The following is a 14,338-nucleotide window of genomic DNA, read 5'->3' as shown; positions in this document are numbered from 1 at the left end:
CACAAGCACATGGGAAATCATATATTTTCACAACTGTGCATCCACACTTTACGCTATCAAAGTCTACATTATAAGTTCGTTTAGCCTCGTGAAAAATATAATTCAAACCCGCTCGAGATATGTTGTCGACCAATTGAGAATAAAGATTGTTGTCTTTAAACCTGTGTTTCAAAACTGTGATGCTCAGACCAAATGATGTATGTATCTTATTATGCTGGTTCTGAATCATTTGGTTTACGAAGTCCTAATCTCTACACAAATCGCCCTTACTATTTCTCAATCAATTCTTCAATGTAGCATGGGCAAACTCAACTCGGTTAGTTGTTGCATTTCTAAGGTGTCTAACCTTATCAGTCCAAGCATAAACAATTTTCTCCTTCACCTGTTCAAGAATTGTGCTTTCAACATATTTCAACAAATCAAGATATTTTTCGCGCACTTTCTTGAAATACATAACGGAATCGACATATAATTATTTTGTGGAAGACCTTATTATAGGATTCAATGCATAAATTATGTTTTCCACAACCACACTCGCCTTTAGCATTTTTCCATTTTCGGACTCTATCTGTTTTGTCCCTACTGCAAATTTAACCCGACTTTTCACATTCTTTGTTATGTGATACCTACAAAGTAATGCATAAGAAGTAGGAAATACCTTTGCAATCGAATTCATCAAGGTGGTATCATAGTCGGAAACAATCACTTTAGGCATCTTTTCTAGGTCCTTCAATATTGCCCGACACACCTCTAAGACCCAAGTAACATTCTCCTTTTTTTTTGCTCTCGAGAAATACAATCTCGACAAAATAGGTCTTCTCAATTGAGGTAACACCAATCATCTCCAATAATGGAAGTCTAATTTGTTGGTATTGTACGTTAAATCAAGTATGATCATAATAGGAAACGTGTTGAACAACTTGATGGAATCAGGATGAGCCCAAAATATATTTCTAATGGTAACTTCATCCTCGCACGTTCGGTACTTAGACACATAACTGTTATCATCAGGCAATTTTAACAGTTGTTGTATTTCAGTTCTATCCCCCCCTAAGCACCTTGTTAGTTTGGTATCAAATATTGTACACTTGTTTGACATTTGAGATATTTTTCGGTCTTTTACGTTTCAAAGTTGCAAGTATATTTTTCGATTGAACCAAATTCAATGTCATGTCAGCAACACATTCTTTCTCTTCCGGCATGAGGCGACACACAATTGGAACCGACTAATTTTTGAGACAAATCATGGTTATGGAAACCACATATGACATTAAATCTCAAGTTATTGTTTTCCAACATATAACCATCCACCTTAAAGGGGAACTCACATTTTCTTGAACTGGTGTCGTCACGTTTAAAATTCCGGAGAGGAGATCTATATTTCCCGCTTCTTTCGCACGTCATTGTCACAAAAGCACATCTTCTATCCAAACCATCATCAGACCTTTAGATAACCATACCAAAACCCAGTTTGGAAGCATCTGTACGATACCATTGAATCATGTGATCATGAGATTCAAACTCTTGCTCATTTTTAAATTGGTTGTCAATATCTACGGTCTTCATAACAACACCTTTGGCATTCAGAGACACAACTTGTTTGGGAAAAACATTGGGGTGCATCATGTCTAATAAAAACAATTACCAATGGACAATAAATAAACGCTAATGCTGTAAATAGAGCTGAAAAATAAACACTGACTAATACCGGAAATGCGTTTCTGGGTAAGTTCATACTCGTTCCAGAGATACATTTTCGGAAGAAAAAATGATAAATTTTCAGATAGAAAACAAGATTAATGTGAGCAATTGGGCTTGAAATACATGATCTTTACCTAGAATTCCAACTTCTTTTGCTCCCTTTGATGTGATGAAACACAATATTGGAGATTTGGATTGAAAATATGGATTGAGAATGGAAGGGTTTTCGGTGAGGGCTTTAAGTGAAAAACAAGTATGGTTGTGTGATCATGCAGCTCTGCCTTTTATCAAATTATTTGTGAGATGTATCTCCGAAAATATCTGGCATGCAAAGGTGATAACATATTTCAAAATTTTGCCCCAAACTTCTAAAGATGAATCTCTAGAAAGTCCACTAGGCTGATCAACTATCAACATATTTGCTAAAATATTCTGGAGATGTATCTCCGGATTTTTTTTAGTATTCATCTATGGTGACACTCATTTTGCGGGTCATAACATTGGTGCATGGTGCGTCCGGAGATGCATCTCCTGAAACTGGGGAATATTTTAGTATTTTTGTGTGGTGTATAACTAAAATATATGGTGCATTAAAAAGTTCCCCAAAATAATATATTTGTTGGGGTTGGTTGAAAATATACATGTTGATACTCTTTATGATGGAATATGATTGTCAGTGAAGACAATGAATGCTTATGTATTATTTTCAATCAAGGTTATATATATGATATAAGTTCTTTGAAGTCCCACATCGCTTAGTTTTATGAATGGAGAAGGAGTCCTAGGATATAAGTTCTTTGAAGTCCCACATTGCTTAGTATTTGACTTTCTTTTTTATCTTATACTCTTGTATTAGAGTGTTGCGAGATGTAGTTAAATATTTATTTTGGAGAGTGTGGATGTACTGGGGCCCTGGGTTAGTTAATGATATATTACGTGTTGTAACAATTTTCACATAGTGTTATTCTCTGGTTGTCTGTTGACAACGACCGTGGTTTTTTCTCCAATTTTGGAGTTTCCATGTTATGTTCATGTGTTCCTCTATTTTTTTCTCTATGCTCTGCTTTGTTTTTTTCCCCAACAACTGGTATCACAAATTTTGGTTTGATCCAGGGATAAGTGTTCTTAGTATGCTATGTAGTTGCAGTTTTGTTTGATCTTCCACATTATAAAAGAAGGGTAGTGTTGTGAAAGAGTTGTTGAGCTGCAGTCACAAATTCCGTTGTGTAGTTTGGGCTAGAGAAAATTGATGGAAGATTTTTTTTTACTTGTGGAAAGTTCAAGTCAAAGATGTGTTTATACAATCAAGATTACACAAGATGCAAGATTATGCAAGTGGTTTAAGAGCTTCCTGCCAACAAGGAAGTTACACTATAATGTTTCAACCTGGTTTTCGACATGTGAAAACTCTTGAAGTGGTTTAACTTCAAGTGAAGTATACTATTCTTTAGGCGGAGTATGATAGTTTTTAAAACTATGATTGTCGATGAAGACAATGTGAAATTTTTGGAGTGGTTTAGATTCAAGTGAAATTTATTCTTCATGATAAAGTATATGATTGTCGGTGATGACAATGTAAAATTCTTGAAGTGGTTTATCTTTAATTGAAATATATTCTTCATGACAGAGTATGGTAGTTTTTAAAACTATGACTGTCGGTGAAGACAATGTGAATTTTTTTGGAGTGGTGTAGCTTCAAGTGACTATACTCTTTATGGTAGAGTATGATTATCGGTGAAGGCAATATGAAATTCTTGGAGTGGTTTAACTTCAAGTGAAATTTATTATTCATGATAAAGTATATGATTATTGGTGATGACAATGTGAAATTCTTGAAGTAGGTTATCTTTAAGTGAAATATATTCTTCATGAGAGTATGATATTTTTTTTAAACTATGATTGCCGGTGAAGACAATGTGAAAATTCTTGAAGTGGTGTAGCTTCAAGTGACTATACTCTTTACGATTGTCGGTGAAGACAATGAAAGTTTATGTATTATTTTCAATCAAGGTGGAGATTGTTGGGGTTGGTTGAAAATATACATGTTGATACTCTTTATGGTGGAATATGATTGTCGGCGAAGACAATAAAATCTTATGTATTATTTTCAATAAAGGTGAAAATTATTGGGGTTGGTTGAAAATATACATGTTGAAGCAGTCCCACATCGTTTGGTTTTGTGAATGAAGAGAGAGTCCAAGGCTATATATAAGATACACGTTTTTTGAAGTCCCACATTGCTTAGTTTTGTGAAGGAAGACGGAGTTCAAGGCTATATATAGAATTCAAGTTTTTTATTCTAAGATGCACCCGTCAAAAGTATTTTAAGCTTATATTTGACTTTCTTTGTTCTCTTATCCTCTTGTATTAGAGTGTAATGAGATGTAGTTAAATATTTGTTTTAGAGGGTGTGAATGTACTGGGGTCTAGGTTAGTTGAGAGTATATTATCACATAGTGTTATTCTCTAGTTGTCTATTGACAACGATCGTGGTTTTTCTCCAGTTTTGGAATTTTCAAATTATGTTCTTGTGTTGTGATTATGTTCCCCTTTTTTTTCCTATGCTCTGTTTTGTTTTTTAACAACAATATTTCCCTATAGCTAAATATGAGTCCAATTGAGTTAAACATGGTTCAACTCGATTAAAGTTCAATTTAAAATTCGACTTGAGATTATCATAATTTTTTTCAACTCAAAGTTTGTGAGCATTTTTAACCTCAAAGTTTGTGAGTAATTTAGTTCAACTCGAAGTTAGTCTGGTTCATTGCTAAAAAATAGACAAAAAAATTTAAAATAAAAATGAAAACTCAAAAATTAACTTAGGGTCATATAATTTACACTAGATTCAAGTGGCATAATGTTTCAAAATCTTGAATGTTTATGTTAGTGAACTCTATACAAGAGAAGAATAAAAATGTAAGGAAGTATATTTTTCAATGAGACTTGAATTGTAATATTATAGAGATTTTTTTAAATGTTGAATTTCTGATTGTTAAATTTAAGAAAATAGTCAACTTTGAGTAATAATACGATGATTAAAATAGTTTATTTATCTATTGTATGCATACAAATTATATATAACATTTCTAACTTTTATATAGCCGATTCATGAAACAAACGAGTAAAATTATCCATGATTCAAGTTCAATATACTTATTTTACAAACTTAATTTTGAGTTCAAGTTTCATCCATTTGTTTCATAAACTAAACCTTACGACTTAACTGGCGAATTAAGATTCAAACTATTTTTGAGTTGGTTCAAAATATTGACAACCCTTCATCTTAATATGTTATGAGTTTATTTTTAGATTTTTTTATTATTTATGTTTAGCTGTCATTTACAATAATTATTTATTAAATAGAAAAATATAATGAAAGAAATATTATTTAAAGATTTTAGAGTTATTTTTATCATAACAATAAAATTTATTAATTTTTATCATACACATTTATTTAAAAAGACCCTAGTTAATAAAGATGTTATAGTTATGTTTTAAAAATGTCATTTTTAAAAAGGTAATTTTAAGAAGGTAATTTTAACTTTTCCCCCTTGTTGAATTGGTCACTTATGGTCTTGTAAGTGAGCTCAATTAGTTGCACGTAGAGTTATGTATATGAACCACATATGTGCTTATACCATTTAAATTACGGTCCGCGTGAGTTTTGGATTATTTTTGTCCATTTAAAATTTGGTTCGGGTGAGTTGGATCGTATAGACTGAGGTTTCGTCTAAATACTAGTATCGTATGTTGGAAGCAATTCTTGATTCTCACGAAATTCTATTCCAAATTCCTCTGATCCCATATGTTGTGCCACCATAACAATTTATGTTAACTAATTTGATCACCGCAAGTTTTCATAACCATCAATGATGGTAGCTTAGAAAACAACTCATTCAACCATTCATTGGAGCACCACTACACTAACTTCAACTTGTTTCACTTTGCCACCTTCGTTCATCTCCTCAATAACCATATGATTATCTCGACTAAAAGAACCACTCAAGAAAACTACAAAGAGACACGCTGAAGAATTAGAGATGAAGGATGAAGAAAGGAAATTAAAAGGTGAAAGATCCATTCCAGGGTTCTGAGACAATGAAAAGATGGATGGTATCTAAAACAAAGTACTTATGTCAGTGATAATAGTTAAAATAGCCAATAATAATTTATCAAGAATCCTAATTGATAAGGGAAGCTCATGTGACATCATGTATGCCAACCTCCTCAAAGAATTAGTGTTTGAAAGGGGAAAACTATGGCCTTACACATGCACTAATAAGTAAGTGTTCAATGACTATGTAACACGCCCTTGTGGTAGCATAGAGTTAATGGTATCTCTTGGAGAATGAAGAGGCACAAAGATGATAGACGTGTAGTTCCTGGTGGTCCCCCCTGCCAAAGTGTCTACGATTGTATCATAGGAAAACCCTTATTTGTAACTCTTAACATCATTATTTCTATCATCCACCTAAAGATAAAGTACCTTAAAACACACGAGGAACTTCTATCCGTCCATGTTGACTTGGAAAAAAAGCTTGTCAAATACATGAAATTAACACTACTAACAGACCCAAATGCGACAATCCTTTGACAAGAGGGGAAGATGAAAAATATTGGCATTTCCAACAAACATTAATTGGGCGTTGTCATACCCTCAAATTTACTCTACCTCATATCACCTTCTTAAACCCTAATTCAATAGCATACATACCACATATGTCATCTCATATGCATCTATACTTCACAATCTATAATAATCCATAAATTCAAGGCATGGGATTCATCTGTGAAGAATCAAGTTCCCCAGGCCATGTTGAGGTGCGCCCAAGCCACGTTAACCCTAATATCATCCTCAAGCATCCTATAAAGCTTGGAGGATCATCCAAATCATCTTACTTACTCTCCAAATCCAATTTGGATGGTGAGTGCCCTTTGAAGAAACTTCAAGATTCATCTGGTCACCCAAGGACCAAACCCTAGTTCTTGACACTCATTTGGCTTGTATAAGTCATGATCCTCCATGAATCTTGACCTTGTCATTGAGGACCCCTCAAATCCAAAGTTTGTTCATGCCTCACACCTTTGAAACATCTCAATGTGACCTTTGCATCTCAAACCCTAATCCATCTGACTTTGGTTCTTGACAAAACTTGTGGCTCAAGAAACCCTAATTTGGGGATCCTTCAACCATGGACCTTTCTTAATTTTGATCATCCAATCACCCTACCATTCATTCAACATCAATTTATGTCCATTACAATCAAAATACGCCTTTTAAACATTCATTCAATCCATGTTACAAGTAGTTGGTTTGTTCATGATTTTTCTCCTTTCAATGCTTTGATCCACCCATCAATTTGACCTAAAGTCATCCCACAAAGGTAAAAATATTATTTCCCATCATGGTATGATCATATGAACTCAAAACATCCACCATTGTGCCTTGGAAATCAAGAAATCACAAAATCTCATATTTAGGTCATGTTGGTTGGTCACATTTTGGCAAGAATGGCTTATGGAAAGTTCCAAAGACCATAAATTTCTCATTTCTCATGTTTTTTAAATTCTATTTCGAGCAAAATGTCCTAAATAACTTCCTCTCCAACTTTGTTTCAACGTCCAAGACCTAATTCAATGAGGAAGGGCTTCAACTTTGCTATTGGCCAAGTTGGTCCACCATGCCCTAAAATCATGTCATGACCACTACTTTGACACATTGCCATTTCAAAAACACAAACCCTTTTGACCAGGTTCTTTTTGCATTCAATTAAGATCGTGGAAAGGAACAAATTGCAAAAAATTGAGACAAAATGCAGGAGCCAATTTTATTAGGCCTTGGTTCAAACATAAGTGACCATCCTGATGCACAAGCTAGACCACACTTGTTATAATTTGCAAATGGATACACCAAGTCACCAAATCAATCCCTTCTGATCCCAATGGTCCCCAAGCACTTTGCATATGGTAGTGTGGTGTAGAAGGAAGTCAACTTGGATGGCAAAGCTCCTCACAATGCCAAAACTGATCCCATGTGCAAAAATCAGATTTTGCCCTAAATGGCAAAAAGCAAAATCCATAGCAGACTATCTCTTTGACCTTGTTTGTTCTAGATCGATGCTAAGGACCAAGACAAAGTGGTATGAGGTGTAAACATGCTCAATCAACAACCACACTTGTCCCCCATGATCCAACCTCAACCATGCTTCGAGCCACTCCCTTTTTTTAAGTAGACCTTCATGAAGGAAAATTGCGGTCCAAAACGCAGCGGGAATTAAAATTTTCTCCTTTAGTGATCCTTACGAATGGTCATGACCAGTGATAGAATATTTACCTCTTGTCACGATTGAAACCTTTGGTGCAGATCTCTTGTGACGATCAAAACCTTTGATGCAGATCTACGGAGCGATCACGAACGTTGAATGATGACAACGTCTCTACTCAGTCCACACGAACAGATTCCTTCAATCTCAGTGCTAGCTGGTACGAATGAATGCTTTGAGTGTGTGTGTGTGTGTGTGTGTGTGTATGAGAGAGAGAGAGAGAGAGAGAGAGAGAGAGAGAAAACGAAAATAATGCAACCGCAATGAATGCTTCTGCACAAGGGTTCTATTTATAGAACCACTTGTGTGGGCTTCAAGCTAAAAAGCCCACTTAAGTGTATTTTGGCCCATATCTTATAATATGCCCAAAATCACTTAAGCCCATGGTACCTTACCATATTTCGTATTCTACTTAAGTACATCGTACCTTATGATGTTCTACAACTCACTTAAGTGCACCGTATCTTACGGTGTTCCTTAGTTACTCTATCTCTCATCAATCCGTCCTTTGTGTGTGACCCTGTAGGTTTTCACGACGTTGGCAATTATATTAAATCACGCATTTAACATAATAAACAGTGAGCAGTATCTAGCAACACATCACTGCTACCCAAGACACGAAAATGTCATGTGATCTGACAAATCCTTCTGTGATAATACTTATGTGCATAATTACCCTTTTGCCCTTATGTCTATATTGAACACAAGGCATAGACTGTGTCATCCTTGTCCAATTCAATATTGGGCCCATAGACATTTATCCTATTATGCAGGATGGACAAATTCCATCTAGGTCACTCATGTCCCTCAGCATGCTTCGTGGAGTAGCCATCAACTGTCTTTATGGTTACCCAATTACAGACAATGTTTGATCAACAATAAAGCACTCGACTCAACATCTAGGGTCCATAGTGGTTTCAGGTCGAAGGGTGGTATACACCATTATCACCATGAGAATAACTTATGACACTTTACATAACACTCTATATAGTACTCTTATAGCGGGTCAATCCAGTATAAATATTACTCTTAATATTCATACCTATATTTAAGACTTGATAACTCTTTATCCATGATCCATGAGATGTGATCATCAATCTATATACATAATAGTCTTTATGCTTTAATGTTATCCCACTTCACAATAAAGCTCGACTACAGATACTTTAAGAATAGTGTCCTTATGTTTAATGTGATCTCATGATCAAGTCACACTTGATACATTAAACGGACTAGCTATTCTAGGGACTTTATTAAACAAACGTAATAAAGAAAAAGCCTTTTATTATTAATAAATAATTCGATACAAGTACCAAAAGTATTGGCCTCTAGGGCTTACACCAACACTTCACATTCTCCCTCCAAAATCATCCAGACACCTTCCCTATAAATAGGTGAAGGTGTCCCCTTCCTTTTCCAAGCTTGAAATCCCCCCAAACCTCTTCCGAACCTTCGACCTGAACCATCCAAAACAAATATTGCATTTATGAGTTTCAAAGTGTTTTAACTCCAAACAACCATCCAGAAACCTTCACTAACCTTCATTCAAGCTTTTCAAACTCTTAACTCACCTTTCCCAAGCTTCATTTGAGTTAAGTCAGGTCATCGGAAAATCTCCCTGAGTTGTTTTTGATCAGGTAGTTCCCTTCATCCCCATCATTCAAACAAGTTACCATTCAACTTGAAATGATCTTCTAATCATTTCCCCCAAGTTTCCAGCTTTGATTACTCCATATTTATAATTTAATTTTTAAATTAGGTTAAGTTCATCCTTCTGGCTCATGGTGAAATACTCCACACTCAGAGCCAATAAATGGCTCATGAATGTGGAGGACATTTTGTTTATGATTATGCAATCTGATTCCATGAAAAAATCTGATCAAAAACATTGATTTATGGAGTTGGATTTTTGAAGTTTGGAGGTTGAAAATGACATTAAGTCGTTACCTCGCGTGAAAATTTGAATTCAAAAGCGTGTCGTATCCCACTCGAGTTGGTTGATCAACACACACATTCATTTTTATTTGTGGTTATTTTATCTATTTTGTTTAATGTATTTACTTTCACCACCGAGCGCTTGGCCCAGTGGGAGAGGGGGTTGATCCCCCATGACCTTGGGGTTATTGGGGATCAACCCCCGACATGTGCAAATCCTCTATTTCATTTTTAATTTTTTTCATTTTTTTCCATTTTTATGCCACTTATTCTATTTATTCTGAAAAAATGTCCAACATTGACCCCCATTATTTTTGCCTATAGTATTCTCTTATTTTTGAGGGGCTTATGGAGTTTTGAATTCATGGGATAATGAAATCTACCTAGGTCATGATTTGTTTGGTTTAGGGTTGATTAAACCTTCCATACTTTAAACCTACCATGGATGATCAAGTTTTCATCCATGGTACTTTTAAGCATGTATGGGTTGCCCCTATTTCAAATAACTTGGGTCATTGGATTTGTGGATGAAGCCATACTTGCACATATGCTAACTTGTAGTTTCATCTGATACATTATTATTTCACTTGGTTTATACTAACCCATTAACATTATACTTACTTGTTTATACCATACACTAACTTTCATTACCTTGTTAATATTATACCTTGGTCATATAACCTGCTAACTTTATAACTTAATTAATCATTAACTTTCAACCTTGGGTTTGTTATAGTCTTCCTTTTGTCAATCTACTGAAAGATGGACTTGGGGTTGATTAACTTTCATTGTACAAATCTATGGTAAGTTGGCCCATTGATCATCTTCCATACTTTGCATCAATTGATAAGTTATCCCTTGATGCGCCATATTTTGAATCTATTGACCTAAGGATAGATGATCCTCAAGTATTGATTCATTGTTCATAATCCTAACTTAACATGACTTCACTAACCTTAATTACTACTAACCTTTTGTTATTATTATTATCATTGTTATATTTCATTATTTTTTACTTTTATGTCATTTACATTTAAGTACTCATCATCATTATTCATTGTATAAAATTCAACATGCATGTTTATCATCTGTCTTTACTTTATTGTCATCATACATCAAAAACATGATTAAATTAATAGACCAAAAACAATCCATTTCACTTAATCCACTTGGACTTAGAGGATCTCATCCTAGGACCTATCCTTGGAGGCCATTTCCATTATCTTTGTGATACTTTGTGAACTTCGGGTTTCATTTGTACTTACATTCTGATTGTAAGAATGGCATCAAGGCACCACCTTAGGGGGACATGTTAGTAGAACCATTATCCTTTGTTTATCTTAGGTCACTCCTCTCACACACAAGGCTTTCTCTTGGGATACCTTACAATGAGACCCTTTACTTCCTTGTTGGTTACTTTGAATTCATGTTGCATAAGCCAAATTTCATAATAAAATAAACAAACCCTTGATCTAACATCAAGCGGAATTTTCCTAATCAAGTTTAAAACACTTAATAACTACGATTAGTATTGTGCGCCACGAGCCTTAAGTGGTGGAGAATGAGTGAGAATGGAGCATTCCTACCCTCACTATGTTATGTAGGACAAGAAGAAAGACAATTTGAGCATGAGACCTCATATCCTCCCTCAAGTACCTGACAATAATACTAAATGCGTTATACTTTACGCTTCGCCCCTCAAGCAAGAGAGAGTGGGATATCTTCTCAATGTTTCTATGCATATTGAGCTGGAGGTGGTATTCATCAATTTCTCCAGCTTCCTGAAGCTAGCAGAAATATACCCGAACGTATCGCACGCTCAAACATACAACAGAGTCTCCATCGAACTTTATTTATTCCCGAGGGAAAGGGAAAACATCGATAAAACCTGGGGGAATAAATATGCTAGGTAAGGAAGTCTGTTATCCAAGGGGAAGGTATTATCACCTCTTACATCCATGGTACTCCATGGGAACTGTTTTGATTGTTCTAGCTTAAATAGGTGTGAGATTTAAAGATTGCTCACGAAAGAATGAGGGAGAAGACAAAGAATAGATAAAGTGCTCGGTGAGGATTAGGGCCCTCATGCCTACGTATCCTCATAGTGCAATGAGGAATTAAGAGCTCCGTAGTTCATAGAACTAGTGGTGGGAGGTTAAAAGAATTATGATCAAAGTATGGTTTAAACCAAAGGATTATATGATTTAAACTCCAACAAAGGGGTGAAATATGAACCCAAGAGTAAATTGGTATGAACCAACAAGTGAGGGGCCTAAGGCATGGTATCACTGTATTGGAATAACCGAAAAGAAAGAGAATTAGGTGTGTAGTTTCACAACACAAATAACTTTTGGTTCACAAGGAGATACAAGATCAAGCTCAAAGAGATAGTGTATTTGGCTCAAAAAATAAGGTATATCACATGAAGTGAATGAAGGTAGAATATGAATGCATCATGGAGATGAATGAAGGAGAATTTCCTAAGGAAGAAGGAATAAATAAGTATGCTCCCAGAGGATTCGAACCCTCGGGCCTACGTATTCTCATCGTGCAATGAGAAAATTAGAGCAATCGTAGTTCAACCCACTAAGGATGAAACAAAAGGGAACAAAATTGATTTTTCAGGGTACACTACCCTTCAAGGATGAAAAAGGAGCGCCAAGGTTTACAACCTTCTAGGCAAGGCATCAGTACCATAGTTTAAAACCGGTGATGTCAAGGAACTGAGCTGCCAAGGTTTACCACCTCTCAGGGCAAGGAATTGGACTGGTCTTCCAAGGTTTACCACCTCACAAGGCAAAGAAATGAACTGCCAAGGTTTACCACCTCTCAAATCAAAGAGAACAAGTGCAAAGGTTTACCACATCTCAAAGCAAAGAATAAGTGCCAAGGTTTACCACCTCTCAAGGAAAAGAATTGAATTGCCAAGGTTTTCCACCTCATAAGGCATATAATTGAATTGCCAAGGTTTACCACCTTACAAGGCAAGGAACAAGTGCCAAGGTTTACCACCTTACAAGGCAAGTGCCAAGGTTTATCACCTTACAGGGCGAAGAGAAACATATGCCAGAGTCCATGACTCTCAGGGCAAAGAGCTGAATTGAATAACCAAGGTTTATCACCTCACAAGGCAAGGAGAAACAAATGCCAGAGTCCATGACTCTCAAGGAAAAGAACTGAATCGAATAGCCAAGGTTTATCACCTCTCAAGGCGAAGAAAAAGTGCCAAGGCTTACCACCTCTCAAGGCAAGGAATAAGTGCCAAGGTTTATCACCTTACTAGGCAAGTGCGAAGGTTTACCACCTTACAAGGCAAGGAACAAGTGCCAAGGTTTATAACCTTACTAGGCAAGTGCCAAGGTTTACCACCTTACAAGGCAAGGAACGAGTGCCAAGGTTTACCATCTTACAAGGCAAGGAACGAGTGCCAATGTTTACCACCTTTCAAAGCAAAGAATTGAATGAAAGAGGGTGTACAACCACAAGTTGCTACTATGCTCCATTATTGAAGTGTTTGAATGATCGATGCTTGTTTGAATAAGAAGACTTATCAATTGTGTGATTCAAATTACACTAAAGTCTATGAACAAAGGCTGAGCAACTGGGTCAAGCATCTTGTACCCAAGGATATCCATAATGAGTTAATGGAATTCTCCACCCTCATCCATTCTTTGTTGCTTAAGGTTCATAGCGTGCAACTCAAATCAAAATTAACAAGTTGCTGATAGGAGATTCTAAGTGTTGATCTTATTGATGCGATGCTACTTGTTGTAGAAGAAGACTTCAAATTATGCTAAAGTCTATGAATAGAGGTGAACACAATGAGCAACTGGGTCAAGCGTCCCATACCCAAAGATATTCAGAATGAGTTAATGGAATTATACACTCTCATTTGTTCTCTATTTCTTAAGGCTCGTGCCACAATCTTTAAATTATGATCGATAAGTGTTGATACTTTTGCAGTGCTTGAGAAGTAGTCCACTTTTCTAGCTATGCTTGATTGATGTTGACTTTGAAGTCTTAATCTTGCGTTTGAACCTTGAGGTCTTGAGTTCCTGGGATTTAGCATATTCATAATAGCTTGAGCGTAATGAACTTGCCATATCAAGTGATCAAGGGTCTTTTGATCACTTGAATATGCTTGGGGCTTACAACACGATTACAAAGGTTTTGGTTGATCAAAGTGACCTTTGGTCAACACTAATAAATGGGATTAACATAATAGTTGAACTATGTACAATAATAATCTATTGAATTAATCAACTACGTAAAATCATACAATTCTGATTAAGGCCCTAAACTAAGCGAGCATGCATAAATCAAGATTTCTAACCTAGGGACAAAATAGTCAACTCACAAATCATTAATTTCTAATCATG

This window comes from Lathyrus oleraceus, chromosome 3 (genome assembly GCF_024323335.1).
Source record: "Lathyrus oleraceus cultivar Zhongwan6 chromosome 3, CAAS_Psat_ZW6_1.0, whole genome shotgun sequence".
Taxonomy (NCBI): Eukaryota; Viridiplantae; Streptophyta; class Magnoliopsida; order Fabales; family Fabaceae; genus Lathyrus; species Lathyrus oleraceus.
The sequence above is the reverse complement of the archived record's forward strand: the minus strand, read 5'-3'. Positions refer to the sequence as shown.